Genomic DNA, 14,720 nt, shown 5'->3' with positions numbered 1-14,720 from the left:
GGGAGTAGCGATGGCGTGAGGTCGTATGTCGAGATCTCTGAATTCGACCCAGTCAAGTAAGGCACGACGAGGTCAGGGAGGTTTCTGTTATTCCATGCAACAACAATAAAAAAACTTCGAACGTGGCCCAGTAGCAAAAGCATCAGTAAACGAAGCTTCTCGTTGCGCCCGCCGCCCGTGGCTCAATTCCCATTCAGGGTTAGAGTATGGTAGTTGCTTTCAGTAATGCGTGGTGTGTGTGCGTGTGTGCGTGTGCGTGTGCGTGTGTGTGTGTGTGTGCGCGCGTGCGCGCGGCCGTGCGTGTGTGCGCGCGCGTGTGCGTCTGTGTGTGTGTGTGCGTGCATGCGTGAGCCTGAGCATGTGTATGTACACACGCGCGCGTGCGCAGACTGGTGGGCGCACATCCGGGCACTCACTGGTAAAAAATCGACACCCTGTAGCAATTGTCCGTAATGCGAAGTTTGAGCGCAACTCTTCACGCGTCACCTGGCGTATTACGGTGCTAGCCACTCTCCGGGATCTTCACGTGGCAGCCACCTTCCAGGCGGCATCTAATTCGCTCTGCCACTTTGACAACCGGTTACGCCCACTACGGCACGGAATGCAGACCGGGCGCAAAAATGCCCCATCTGCTTGCAGCCGATCTACCTGAGGTGGATTGCTGTGAATGCTGTACGTATGCCGTCGCCAAAGCGTTCTGCGAAAGAACGCCAACAGGCATAAAGCCTGTTTCACCTGCAAGCGAAAACACTAGCGAATCCTGCCGCCGCGGCGCAAAAACCTTTTTTTAAGTCGTCGCGGTGGGGCGGGGCGAGTTACCAACAAGTTGGAAATTATCACAGCGCCGCGCTGCTCAGTCGCTCATTCGTTTGCATGTGAACCAGCCTTAAGCCTCTCGTCTCAGACAATCCGAAGCGAGAGTTCTCGCGCGGCCTCCACCCTCACCATTCGATCATGCTCCTACAGGATCTCTTACACTACACGTAAGGGTCGTGTTCAGCCGAACACGCACCTGAGCGCTGTCCGAGGAAGCAGTCCAGACACTCCCAGGTGATGAAAGAAGCTCGCCTTTACTATCGTCCTCAGCTTTTGTACACCCGCGTCACATGACCGCAGATCCACTATCGCAGTCGCAGCTGACGATGCCTGCCGACGTCACGCAATCATAAACAAATGATCCCTGCACATCTCCCATTTCAAGCACTATTAACATCACATGCATACAAGTAAAAATGGTATATGAAGACCAGCATAACTGGCACCAAAGAAAATAACATGAACAAAGCATCAGTCGTCCACGCCCAGCCTTATGGGCTTGCGAACGACTCTACCAAATATAGTCCTAGTTATATTCCGAGCTTGAGAATTGTTACCGTCAGTCTCCGTCTGAGTTAGAGGCACCGAAAATTCGCCAATCTGGTTGCCTACACCAGTGACCAATGGGGACCGGCTGGGCTCTCCCTTACTATATTGTCACGTTGTAGTGACGGCAGTCCAGCGGTCAGGAAGACACCAGAAATACTTGCAAACGAAGCTCTTTATTTGGGATGACTTGCGCCCGCAAAAGAACTGACTCACTCGGTGGCGGCGTAAGCAACAAGCGTGCTCGTCAATCGTCGAACTACGAATGCCCGCCGCTCGCGGCATCGCTCAATTTAAAGCCGGCAAAGAAACTTCCAGATAGCAGGACAAGATCATCTACAGTAATCTGGAAAAACCTAGATGCAGCCTTTCATGGCTGCGATCAATCGAGATTAGACTGGTCGCTTCTCGCGTCACGAACAAAAATGATAACAGCCCTTTCCTGCAGCCTTGAGCGTGAACGAACAAACACTACAATGATACGTGGCATTACCCCCCTTCCAAAGAAGCATCGTCTCGATGCTTTGAAATGAAAATAAACACGGAAAATGAAACTTCGAGTCCTTTAGCGTTCATAATATGGCTTCAGGCGTACGACATGTACGACTTCCGGGCGTGGGCGGCGTCGCTGAGATGCTGTCGTGGCGTCGGGGATGACTTCATAGTCGAGGTCACCGATCCGACGGAGAACCCTGTACGGGCCAAATTAGCATCGCAGCAACTTTTCGCTCAATCCACGGCGGCGAACTGGCGTCCATATCCAAACCCGATCACCTGGCTTGTAATGTGTGTCTCGTCGGCGCAGGTTGTAGCGTCGGGCGTCGGTGTGCTGCTGGTCTTGAATGCGAAGCCGTGCAAGTCTTCGGGCTTCCTCGGCGCGATGAAGGTAGGCGGCGACGTCGAGGTTGTCTTCGTCGGAAACGTGCGGGAGCATTGCGTCGAGTGTTGTCGTGGGCTTCCTGCCGTATACCAGCTGGAATGGGGTAAACCTGGTTGTCTCCTGGACGGCAGTATTATAAGCGAAGATCACGTAGGGCAGAATGGAGTCCCACGTCTTGTGTTCGGCGTCGATGTACATGGAGAGCATGTCTGCGATGGTCTTGTTCAGACGCTCTGTGAGTCCGTTGGTTTGTGGATGATAGGCAGTTGTCCTCCGATGTCTTGTCTGGCTGTAGTTTAAAATGGCTTGCGTCAGTTCCGCTGTAAGCGCCGTTCCTCTGTCTGTGATGAGCACTTCCGGGGCGCCGTGTCGCAGGAGAATTTGTTCGACAAAAAATTTTGCGACTTCTGTTGCGGTACCACTAGGCAACGCTTTTGCTTCGGCGTAGCGGGTCATGTAGTCGGTGGCCACGATGATCCACTTGTTTCCTGATGAAGAGGTCGGAAAGGGGCCGAGGAGGTCCATCCCTATTTGCTGAAAGGGCTTAGTTGGCGGTGGTATGGGGTTCAGGAGTCCGGCTGGTCTAGTCGGAGGCGTTTTGCGTCGCTGACACTCACGGCACGTTTTCACGTAATGGGAAACGTCGGTAGCTAGCCGTGGCCAATAGTACTTCTCCTGGATGCGGTGCAACGTGCGAGCAATCCCGAAATGTCCTGCAGTCGGCTCATCATGACATGCCTGCATAACTTTTTGCCTGAGATTTTTGGGCACGACAAGAAGATTCACTGTCCTGTTCGGCGCGAAGTTCTTCTTCAGGAGGACATTATTGTGAAGGACGAAGGACGACAGTTGGCGCTTTAACCCCCGGGGAGGCGATGCGGTCTTGCCTTTCAGATAATCAACTAGGCTTTGCAAGTCAGGATCCGAGTGCTGCTGCTGCGCGAAACTGCTGGCGCTTACCGGTCCTAAGAAAGCGTCTTCGTCTTCCTCTTCGGGTGCTGCGTCGACAGGAGCTCGTGACAAGCAGTCTGCATCGGAATGCTTGCGGCGAGATTTGTAGACTACAGTTATGTCGAATTCTTGAAGACGCAGGCTCCAACGAGCAAGGCGGCCGGAGGGATCTTTCAAATTGCTATATGTCTATGGAACGATCTTCCAAACTGCATTGCATCGCATCGCAACCACGGCACGTTTCATAATCATCTGGTCAAACATTATATAGATAACACCTAGCACGTTTTCTTTGCCCGAGTCATGCCTGTTTTTTTTTGTCACACCCTGTTTATCAGCCCATTCGCCTTCCTGTGTATTTGCTCATGTTCTTTTTTTTCCCGTTACTATTATGTCGTATTTATATTCTATTTTTTATTTAATGTTTTTCTGCATGTATTTTGTACTGTCGTGATAATTTGTAATCAGCTTTTAGAATGTAACAGTGTTTGTTTCTACGCATTTTTGGTTTCTTCTAGCTACTGTTGCACATATATATTGCTCCCCCCTTACTCAATGCCTCCCTGGAGGCCTGTAAGGTACCTGTAAATAAATAAATAAATAAATAAATAAATTGGCCAGCCAGCACAGAGCATGGTGATCGCTCACAACCTTGAATGGTCGTCCGTATAGGTAGGGGCGAAATTTGGACGTGGCCCAAATAATGGCGAGACATTCTTTCTCTGTCGTCGAATAGTTGGCCTCGGCTCTCGACAGTGAACGGCTAGCGTACGCGATAACTTTCTCCTGTCTGCCATTTTTCTGAACGAGAACCGCTCCTAAGCCCACCGCGCTTGCATCGGTATGTACTTCGGTTTCGGCGTTTTCATCAAAGTGCCCGAGCACAGGAGGGGACTGTAAGCGGCGCTTCAGCTCGTTGAAAGCCTCCTCTTGTGGCCTTTCCCATTTAAAAGGAACGTCAGCCTTGGTAAGTTGAGTCAAAGGTTCAGCGATGCGCGAAAAGTTCTTGACGAATCGTCGGTAATAAGCGCACAATCCAAGAAATCTGCGTATAGCCTTCTTGTCATTAGGCTGTGGAAACTCTGCGATCGCAGCCGTCTTCTGGGGGTCTGGGCGAACTCCATCCTTGCTTACGACGTGACCAAGGAAGAGCAGCTCCTCGTAGGCGAAGTGGCACTTCTCTGGTTTCAGTGTCAGGCCTGAAGACTTGATCGTTTCCAGCACTATCCGAAGCCTTCTGAGGTGGTCTTCAAGGCTTGAGGAGAAGACAACAACGTCATCTAAGTAGACTAGGCAAATCTGCCACTTCAAGCCTGCGAGCACCGTATCCATTACTCGCTGGAACGTCGCTGGGGCAGAGCAGAGGCCGAATGGCATCACCTTGAACTCGAAGAGTCCGTCTGGCGTGATGAACGCAGTCTTCTCGCGATCTCTTTCGTCGACTTCAATTTGCCAGTAGCCGCTCTTCAGGTCCATCGATGAGAAGTACTTAGCGTTGCACAGCCGGTCCAGTGTATCGTCGATGCGGGGGAGGGGGTAGACATCCTTCTTCGTAATGTTGTTCAGGCGGCGGTAATCGACGCAAAAGCGAAGGGTGCCGTCTTTCTTTTTCACTAGGGTAGCGGATCGGGCTAGTTGGTACAGATTTGACATTTTTCAAGTCCTTGTCTGTTCCTTCTTCGTCCTTGTTGTCTTAGCGCTTGAAAAATGTCTTTTTCACTAGGACGACCGGTGCTGCCCAGGGGCTCCTCGATGGCTGTATGACGTCGTCACGAAGCATTTCCTCAACTTGCTTGCGGATAGCTTGGCGTTCTAGCGGCGATACGCGGTAGGGGCTCTGTCGCAATGGTCGCGCGTGTTCGTCTGTGACAATGCGGTGCTTGGCAAGCCGGGTTCGTCGCACATTCGATGCTGATGAGAAGCAATCGGAGTACCTTTGAAGAAGACTGCGTATTTGGTCTTGTCTGCTCCGGGGTAATGCCGGGTTGATGTCGAATGTGGGTTGATGGCCTTGGTCAGATGGTTCTGCGGGTTGGTCGGGTAGGGCAAATACGTCTCTGATGTCTGCCAGCTCGTCGATAAAAGCGATCGTCGTACCTTTGTTTAGATGCCGGTATTCTTCCGTGAAGTTGGTTAGCAACACCTGGGCTTGGCCATTTCGGATTTCGGCGACTCCCCTCGCGACGCCCAATCCTCGATCCAGGAGTAACTGGGTGTTCCCCTCGATAACGCCTTCGGCATTTTCGATGTCTCCAGTACCTATGCCGACGAGAACACTTGATCGGGGCGGCACGCTCAATGCTTCATCGAGGACGTTTAAGGCAACGTGATGAGTCGCGCCCGTCGCAACAGGTATGGCTTTTTCCGTGGAAAGCTTGATCGACTTAGATCGAAGGTCGATGATCGCCCGATATTCGTTCAGGAAGTCCATTCCGAAAATCACGTCTCTCGAGCATTGCTGTAGGATCAGGAAGGTTGTCGCATAGGTTCTCCCATTTACAGTAACTCTCGCGGTGCAGCGTCCTGACGGCGTAATCAGGTTGCCACCTGCGGTGCGGAGCAGCGGGCCATCCCAGGTTGTTGTTACCTTCCTGAGTCGGACAGCGAGTGGGCCACTCATGACAGAGTAGTCAGCTCCCGTGTCCACCAAGGCAGTAACCGCGTGACCGTCGACCGTAACTTCAAGGTCACTTGTTCGCGTTCTCGTATTATACGTTGTCTTCGGTGTCCGATCTCGGCTTCGTCGAGTAGTGAGGCTGCGGTGGGCGTACTGCGACGTTACTTCACTGGGCAGCGGTAAAAGCTTCAAGTCTGGCCGCGTCGTCGTCGTCGGTGTCGTCGTCGTCGGTGTTGTCGTCGTAGTTGAGGCATGGTCTTGAGTACTCGTCGATGGAGGATCTTTGTCATTGCGCTTAGAAGCAACCTCACCTCCAGAGGCTGCTTTATTTAGTTTAACCTTCGGGGGCTGGGGGAGCGTCCACGCACGGCGTAACCTCGGCTAGGAGATACAAAGCGCGGGGACGATGGCGACGAGGAACGTGATAGGCGGCTCGGCGATGAGTATTCTTCCCGACGTAAAAACTCCTCGATTTCGGCTGGTCGCTGGCCGGGTCGGGGTCGTGGAGCGTCGTAAGAGAACCCTCGGATGCCCAGTCTTCTGTATGGGCAGTGCCGGAGGACGTGATTGGCTTCGCCACAGTGGAAGCATAGTGGGCGGCGCTGGTCGGGAGTTCTCCACTCGTCGCATTTCCTCGGCTGCGCGCGTCGCTCGTAGGACGCGCGGGTTGGGGCGAGTGGGCGGCGGTCCAACGCAGCTGGCTGATGGCGATAGGGGCTTGGGTCCCGTCGTCGAGGTGCAGGACGGCGCACAGCTGCGGCGTAAGTCATGGCTGGGGGCTGCAGAGGCTGCGTGGGTGTCGGCGTCACACCCAAGGCCTGTTGAACCTTGTCCCGGATGACGTCAGTGAGAGATGAAAGTTGCGGCTGCGTTCCCGTTGGCAGCAACCGTCGGAGCTCCTCTCGCACAACTTCACGTATAACCTCCCGCAGGTTATCGTTGTTAGCGGTATCCATGCAGCTTGCTGACAAAAAGCGCTCCTGGCGGTCATACTGGCGGGCTCGGGCGTCAATAGTTTTCTCCATTGTGGATGCCTCTTGTACGAATTCCGCGACGGTTTTCGGTGGGTTGCGAACGAGGCCGGCAAATAGTTGCTCTTTAACTCCTCGCATAAGCAACTTCACCTTCTCTTCTTCTTTCATGCTCGCGTCGGCACGCCGGAAGAGACGCTTCATTTCCTCAGTGTACACAGCAACGGTCTCGTTTGGGTGTTGTATGCGAGACTGTAGCAGCTGCTGGGCTCTCTCCTTTCGCTCGACGTTCGTGAAGGTCTTAAAAAGCTGATCCTTGAAGGTTTCCCAGTTCGTGAGGTTAGCTTCCTCATTCTCAAACCAGACTCTTGCTGGTCCCTCCAGGGCAAAGAAGACGTACCTAAATTTCATGGCATCGTCCCAGTTGTTAAAGACAGCCACACGGTCGAACTGCTCCAGCCATTCTTCGGGGTCGGCGCCAGGCGAAGCGTCGAAGGTTGGTGGCACCCGGGGCTGCTGCAGAATGATTGGAGTCGTCGTCTGGGGCAAGCTCATGGTGGACGTTGCTGCTGGCTTTCGCTTCCGGGTAGGGTCCGGCAGAGTCCCGAACTCAGGTGCGTCCCCTAGCAGACATCGGCTTGCGCGGTGGACTGCAGTCAGGTCTTGCGGTGAATGACTCAGAGGGCTGGCGTCACGACTTGTAGGGGGTGTCCGGTACATGGAAGGCTACCCCGCACCTCCACCAGATGTCACGTTGTAGTGACGGCAGTCCAGCGGTCAGGAAGACACCAGAAATACTTGCAAACGAAGCTCTTTATTTGGGCTGACTTGCGCCCGCAAAAGAACTGACTCACTCGGTGGCGGCGTAGAAAGAGAAGTTTATTTTTTCTGTTTTAACATAGAAAATACAAAACAAAACAGATGAACTTAATTCTCTGATCAATCAAGCACATGCGCAGTGACGCAGCACTGAGCACGTCAGTAATGCAGTAAAAATGCCGATACTCGACCGCCGCGCAGGACGATAAAGTATGTCGACCATTTGCGCAAGAACTCAGCCTCGCTCATTGACAGAGCGTCCATGCATGCTTGTTCAAAGAGGCGCGTGCGCAGGCGCTGCAACATTGGGAACATTGTTCTTTGCGGACGCCCATTTAAGGATGCCACTCCACGCTGCCGCCACAAAACGAACATGCCGACACACAAGAGCATATTTTGAAACACTTCGGGAGAACTAGTGCGCGCTTCCAGGCGGGTTAAAAACATGCGTGACACTAATGTCCAAAAGGTGCGCGCAACTACACACTCAAACATTGCGTGCTGCAAAGTTTCAAGCAGACCGCACTGCGGGCATCGGGCGGAGGGCGCCACGCCCCACGCCGCAAGGCGGTCTCTTGTGGGCAGGACCCGCCAGCCTCGCAGCCAGCCGAAGTCCCTGACATCTGCAGGAAGCGTAGCTGAGGTCAGTTGGCGCCAGCGTGCCCGTCTCGTTTTCTGGAGTTGTTCGCGGGTCAGCGCAGCGACCGTTAGTGCTTCACACATTCTGGAGGGCGGGGTTTCATCAACATCCACATCGGGAACGCTGGCAGTCAACGACGTCAGTGTGCGACGCACATTAACAAAATATGCCGGCGGCTGCTCGGCTGTAGGGCCAACCACGTGTTGTGAAAAAAACACGTTACGCGCTGTACCCAGAAAATATGTGCGGAGTGTTCTCCCGGGATAGTCTGGGTTGCGTACAAGATCTCGTACTCCTCGCAAGGCGAGCACATTGCACATGGTGCGTATACAAGGTATACCAAACCCACCCATGTACGATGGAAGGCGCATGAACATTCGTGACACAAGTTCGGTTTTGCCCGCCCAAACGAAAGAGCCACAGGCCGAGGTTAGCCTGCGCGCAAACGTGCGCGGTGGGTTTGCGACGCGGGCGACAAAAAAACATGCGGCTAGGATTGTGGACTTAACTATATAGCAGCGCTCTGCCATTGAAAGGCGGAAAGTTGACGCCAGCGAGAGGCGTTTCTCAGCGTTCGTGCGGAGGTTAGTCCAGGTATCGCGGGCTACTTCTCCGCTGGCGAGGAATACTACTCCCAGGACTTTCACTCCCTGCACCCACTCCACCTCGCCCGCAAGGTTCGGTGTGAAGGTGCCAAACCTTAGTGCCTTGCTTTTTCCCCTGTTCAATAGGGCCCCAGATATCTCGCTGTACTCGAGAAACAGCCGCGAAAAAGCGGCGTAGCTATCCTCGTCCTTGAGGAAAAGCGACACGTCATCGGCGTAGGCCGATACCTTGATTTGGCCCTGGCGGCGGCGTATAAAGAGAAGTTTATTTTATCTGTCATAGCGTAGAAAATACAACAAAACAGATGAACTTAATTCTCTGATCATTCAAGCACATGCGCAGTGACGCAGCACTGAGCATGTCAGTAATGCAGTAAAAATGCCGATACTCGACCGCCGCGCAGGACGATAAAGTATGTCGGCGTAAAGTATGTCGGCGGCGTAAGCAACAAGCGTGCTCGTCAATCGTCAAACTACGAATGCCCGCCGCTCGCGGCATCGCTCAATTTAAAGCCGGCAAAGAAACTTCCAGATAGCAGGACAAGATCATCTACAGTAATCTGGAAAAACCTAGATGCAGCCTTTCATGGCTGCGATCAATCGAGATTAGACTGGTCGCTTCTCGCGTCACGAACAAAAATGATAACAGCCCTTTCCTGCAGCCTTGAGCGTGAACGAACAAACACTACAATGATACGTGGCAATATGGGAGATTCTCAGACCGATGACGTCGGCCGAAGTGGCGGCTTTGCCCCTTCCTGACCTTACGGTCATTCGTAACCGCTTCCTGCAGACTGCACTGTCCCGGATTGCGGTGCGAAGGCAGCACTGCGACTCTTGTCCTTAGCCTTCTCTTAAGGAAATCATCGCCCAATAAACAGGCCTTCGAGTAAGCTGTCACCTCTGAGGCAGTCAAGCAGCTTCCCACTTTCGTACGGGCTAACGGCGAACGTGAAAGAGTGTAGGCAGGGGTTAGCGATTTGCCTGGAACATATACTAGGGAAAATCTGCACCGCATCAGGCGCAGTCGGAAGCGTTGAATTCTGGGCGGCATAGCATCGATTACCATGTGCCCCAACAGCGATAACAAGGGCTTTGTGGCGCGTTTCGAAAACAACTTCCAGACCTCGTATGCACTCATTAAGCCCTTCCGCTGCCCAAGTCAACGCCAGAGCTTCTTTTTCCATTTGGGAGTACCGTTGCTCCGTTTTGGTGAGCGAACGAAAACCGAATGCGAATGGTCTGCGTTGCCCGTCTTTTTTCTTTTGAAACAAAACTGCTCCCAGACCAAAAGACGATGCGTCAGCTGAATGAGTGGCTAGTAGCGAAGGGTCGTACATAGCCATGCACTGCGCTAGACAAATGAGCTCTTTGAGTTCTTGGAACGCTTTTTCCTTACAGCTGCCCCAGACCCAGTCCCTATCCTTGTGCAAAAGAAGATGCATGGGAGCTGTCACTTGAGCTAAATTTAGCAGGAAGCAGCCCAAATTATTGGCCACGCCCAAAATGCTTCTAAGCTCAGTTACATTGTTGGGTGGCCTCAAATCTTTGACAGCATTGACTTCCACCGGATCAGGATGAATGCCTTCTTCATTCAGAATATCACCCAAAAAACGTACTTGGCTAACCCCGAATAAGCATTTCGCTTTGTTGAATGTCACATTTGCCGTTGCTAGGCGTGTGATCACTTCATTTAAACTGAAGGAGTGTACGATGGGGGGCTAGTTGGTAATCCATGAACTAAGAACGAAAACCACGCAAAGGACGATACACACCCAAGCAACCACAGATATCCGTCGGACGTACGAGCTAGATCCGAACGTCCTTTGCCGAGATCGGACGTCCATCGGACGTACGAACACAATCCGATTTCGGATATCCGTATTCGTACATCCGCCGGACGTACGGACAGTGTCCACTTTTGTATATCCGCATGAGAGACGAGGTGGACGTCCGAAGGATGTAAGGTCGAGTATTTTCCCAGGCCATGAGTATGGATGTTTTTTATTTCACAGAAAATTCGAGTCTTTCGTGTATGTATACTGTTTTATTTGCATCAGTTGGAGGGTTTGACGCGAAGACGTTTGTAATTTGGTACGATTCCACTCCTACCTGCAGTGCAAGAGCCGCCAACGAGCTAAATTTATCTAAGTGGAGAAGCAGCTAAGTGTTGCAGAATTTTGCAAGAACTCAATGAGTAGTTTTATATTTTTAAAACGTTGCGCGACATGTCCACTGTTTTGCTCGCTACCCATTCGTAAGCATCAAAACTCCCGTGCATTCTGCTATCACCATCATCATAGATGTCAGTTCGCGGTCAGACCAATCCAATCCATCAGTACGGCTCCGTAGCGCTGTTGATATGTTGCGAAGTGTTGTCGCGCAGATCTTTATAGCTCTGTTATTATAAAATGTGGCTTTGTTCGGTCTGTGGACGAAAGTTATATGTAACTTAAGCAATTCGAAAGATACGGGAAGCGCCTGAAGCTCTTCTGGAACACCGGAATCCCGTACTGCGTCGACCTTGGTGTAAAGAAGGCTTAGTGCACATGTGATTGCCTACGAAGGTATGTATCCAGTACACTTCTTGGAACTTTGCTTCTAGGACAATGCAGCATACTCATATAACATTCGTTCACAGGACAGTGGGAGCAGTAAGCGCGAGGAGATGGCTTCCTCAAGTGTGTGCTGTTCTCACACTTTCGGGAGCTACATCACACAGCTGCGGGAGCCCTAAACTCGCGCCACTAATTCCCACTCTTCTTCAAAGTTGCGGGACGGAGTGTTTTCGCATCTTGTTAATTTTTAAGGCATCGCTATGTTCACTGTGCCTATATAAAGAGTGACAACGCGCGAAAGGCAGACCATAGGAAGCACGTGAGGTCGCAGTGGTTCGCAACGGAAGCTTTGCGGCTTCTGTGCACAGTCGCGTACAGTGTTGCGCAGGTTAGTGCCCTAAGGCCCATGAAAATAAATAAACAGATACATTGTCAAATATGGTGTGGAAAAGTGAGAGCTGTTATTGCCTTATATTTATTGAGGTGTTTGTTAAAGTGCATTGTCTGTTATACTTGCAGCATTAAACACTTCTATTAATTGATTCCAATGTTTTTACTTGGGCTACTGCATTGTGCCATTTGTTTCACATTACTGATGTTTGCCGCGTTCTTTTTTATTTCAGAAATCCTGTGGGTGGGAAGATTACGGATGTGTGTCCCAAGCTTGCCACATTTGAAGAGTCACATTTAAGAAATTTTCCGAATGTAACCCATTGCTCTGCTGATGTATCATCAACCACAATAAAATATGCGTGCTATGCATAAAATTGTTTTTGGTTTTATTGCATTGCGCGGAGTGAAAAAAGCACGCATGCACCATATATGCGAATATTCGAGAAAGATCCGCCAATGGACGTACTCAACTGGACGTCCATCGGCGGGCGAACCGTATACCTTTGGCCACCTTTCGGACGGCCGACGGACGTCTACCGGCTGTTTGCGGATGTTCAGCGGACGTACAGAACATCCGAAATAGACCTCTGTCGGCCGTCCGAAGGATATCGGTGGTTGCTTGGGCAGGGAAGAAGTAGACAGGACGAGCGCGGACTTGCAACTGTTTATTGAAACACATCTTCCTTCCATCACCAACCCTACGCATGCGCAACAAGCAATCTCTATCTAATCGAGTTCAGGAACTTCAGTTCCTTCTTGTACAGATGGCTTCGGCGAGGCTTCGGTCCATCTGTACAAGAAGGAACTGAAGTTCCTGAACTCGATTAGATAGAGATTGCTTGTTGCGCATGCGTAGGGTTGGTGATGGAAGGAAGATGTGTTTCAATAAACAGTTGCAAGTCCGCGCTCGTCCTGTCTACTTCTTCCCTGTGTATCGTCCTTTGCGTGGTTTTCGTTCTTACTTCATTTAAACGCTCATCGTGCCGAGCTTTGCTTTCGCCAAGCACTAGGACATCGTCCACAACCTTAACGACCCCCGGAAGGCCACCTAGTATCTCAGACATCCTCTTTTGAAAGTATTCTGGAGCGGAGGTAATTCCAAATGGTAGAAGAACTTGCTTTGGGGCTAGTTGGTTCATGATTGAAGTTCAGAATGGCGCAAAAGACACACACACACAGGAAAAATAGGGGATGACACAAAGAGCGCCTACTACCAGCTGAGTTTATTGCGAAAACACCCTCTTTTATAAGGCAAGACATATCAACCACGAACCGGAAGCAGAAAAAACACATATTCATGGTTTGAATTCACATTTCGAAACACCATCGGCAGAAAAGAAAAAGCCACAAGAACAAAAAACAGAATCTAGAACTACATGTGGCCGTCTAAGAAACCCAGCTCCCAGCTTTCTGTATATGATATGCTTCTATAATCTCTCTTCTGCCTCTGCCGATAAACGTTGCCTGTTCCAGCATCGGTCCGCCATCTCTGCATTCCCTACAGTGATCCGGCAGGTAACCCCTTTCATTGTTTTTAATTGTTCTTCTGTGCTCGCTAGCTGTCTCGTTGAAACACCGGCCAGTCTGGCCAATGTAGACGGATCCACAGCTGAGCGGTATGCGATATACGACTTCGGACTTGCATTCAGTGAACCGTATCTGATGTTTGATAGCGCATCTTCGGGGTCGTCTGTTCATCATGGAGCAAATTTTTTGCAAGCTTGCATGGTGCTGAAAACAACACATTTACACCATATTGACCCCCTACCTTCTTGATATTGTGCGCTATCTTATGCATGTACGGTATTACCACCATAGGCCTCTTGTCTTCCTGCTTGCTTTGCGTATCACCGCTAGAAGTGACCTTGATTTTTTGTAGCAGAGATTCACATATCGCTATTATCATCAGATACGGGTAGCCAGCGCTACCCAGTCTCACTAGCTGCTTGTCAAAGCCGGCCTGCACACAATGATCGCAGGATTTAGAGAGAGCTGCGTGTAGGCACGTGATGGCAATGCTGCATTTAACCAGTTTGGAGTGGGCACTGCTGAACGGCATGAGGCTTTTTTTGGAACGGGGGTTGTACACCCAACACACATGGTCTTTTTTTGAGAAATCAAGCAGAATGTCCAGGAACTGGATTTTACCCTGTTGAGGCAGTTCCCAAGTAAAAGTAAGGCCTTGAGAACTGTCTCTAAAAATGTTAAGAACATCAGCAACAGCATCGTCAAAGGTAAAAGGAGAGGTCCCGTCAAAAAGAATAAAATAATCATCAACAAAGCGGAAAACCCGTCTAACAGGTGTCCCGTTCAACCTGGCCGGTGTTTCAACGAGAGAGCTAGCGAGCACAGAAGAACGATTAAAAACAATGACAGGGGTAACCTGCCGGATCACTGTAGGGAATGCAGAGATTGCGGACCGATGCTGGAACAGGCAACGTTTATCGGCAGAGGCAGGGAGCGATTTGAAAGAGATTATAGAAGCATATCGTACACAGAAAGCTGGGTCCACGTGCATTAGCACTTCATCGATTAAACTCTGCCGCCAGGAGCTGGGTTTCTTAGACGGCCACCTGTAGTTCTAGATTCTGTTTTTTGTTCTTGTGGCTTTTTCTTTTCTGCCGATGGTGTTTCGAAATGTGAATTCAAACCATGAACATGCGTTTTTTCTGCTTCCGGTTCGTGGTTGATATGTCTTGCCTTATAAAAGAGGGTGTTTCCGCAATAAACTCAGCTGGTAGTAGGCGCTCTTTGTGTCATCCCCTAATTTTCCTGTGTGTGTGTGTCTTTTGCGCCATTCTGAACTTCTTCCAAATGGTAGTGGTAACGTACCAGAGTGACGACACGTACGACAAGGCGAGTGCTGAACAAAGAGGGCTGTTTATTGCGACGCACGCCGATGAGTGCAGAACGCGCAAGGAACC

At 51.0% G+C, this 14,720-nt stretch overlaps 1 long non-coding RNA gene across 1 annotated transcript; it reads left to right on the top strand.

The window, feature by feature from the left end:
- Positions 1-11,191: 11,191 nt before the first annotated feature.
- LOC149345397 (uncharacterized) lies at positions 11,192-12,170 on the top strand. Its single transcript, XR_016282840.1, has 2 exons — positions 11,192-11,412; positions 12,027-12,170. It is a non-coding gene; the product is annotated as an uncharacterized LOC149345397 (long non-coding RNA).
- Positions 12,171-14,720: the final 2,550 nt, after the last annotated feature.

This window comes from Amblyomma mixtum, chromosome 5, assembly GCF_055824585.1.
Source record: "Amblyomma mixtum isolate Tamu chromosome 5, ASM5582458v1, whole genome shotgun sequence".
Taxonomy (NCBI): Eukaryota; Metazoa; Arthropoda; class Arachnida; order Ixodida; family Ixodidae; genus Amblyomma; species Amblyomma mixtum.
Note: the sequence above shows the minus strand (reverse complement) of the source record. Positions and strands in the feature narration are given on the sequence as shown.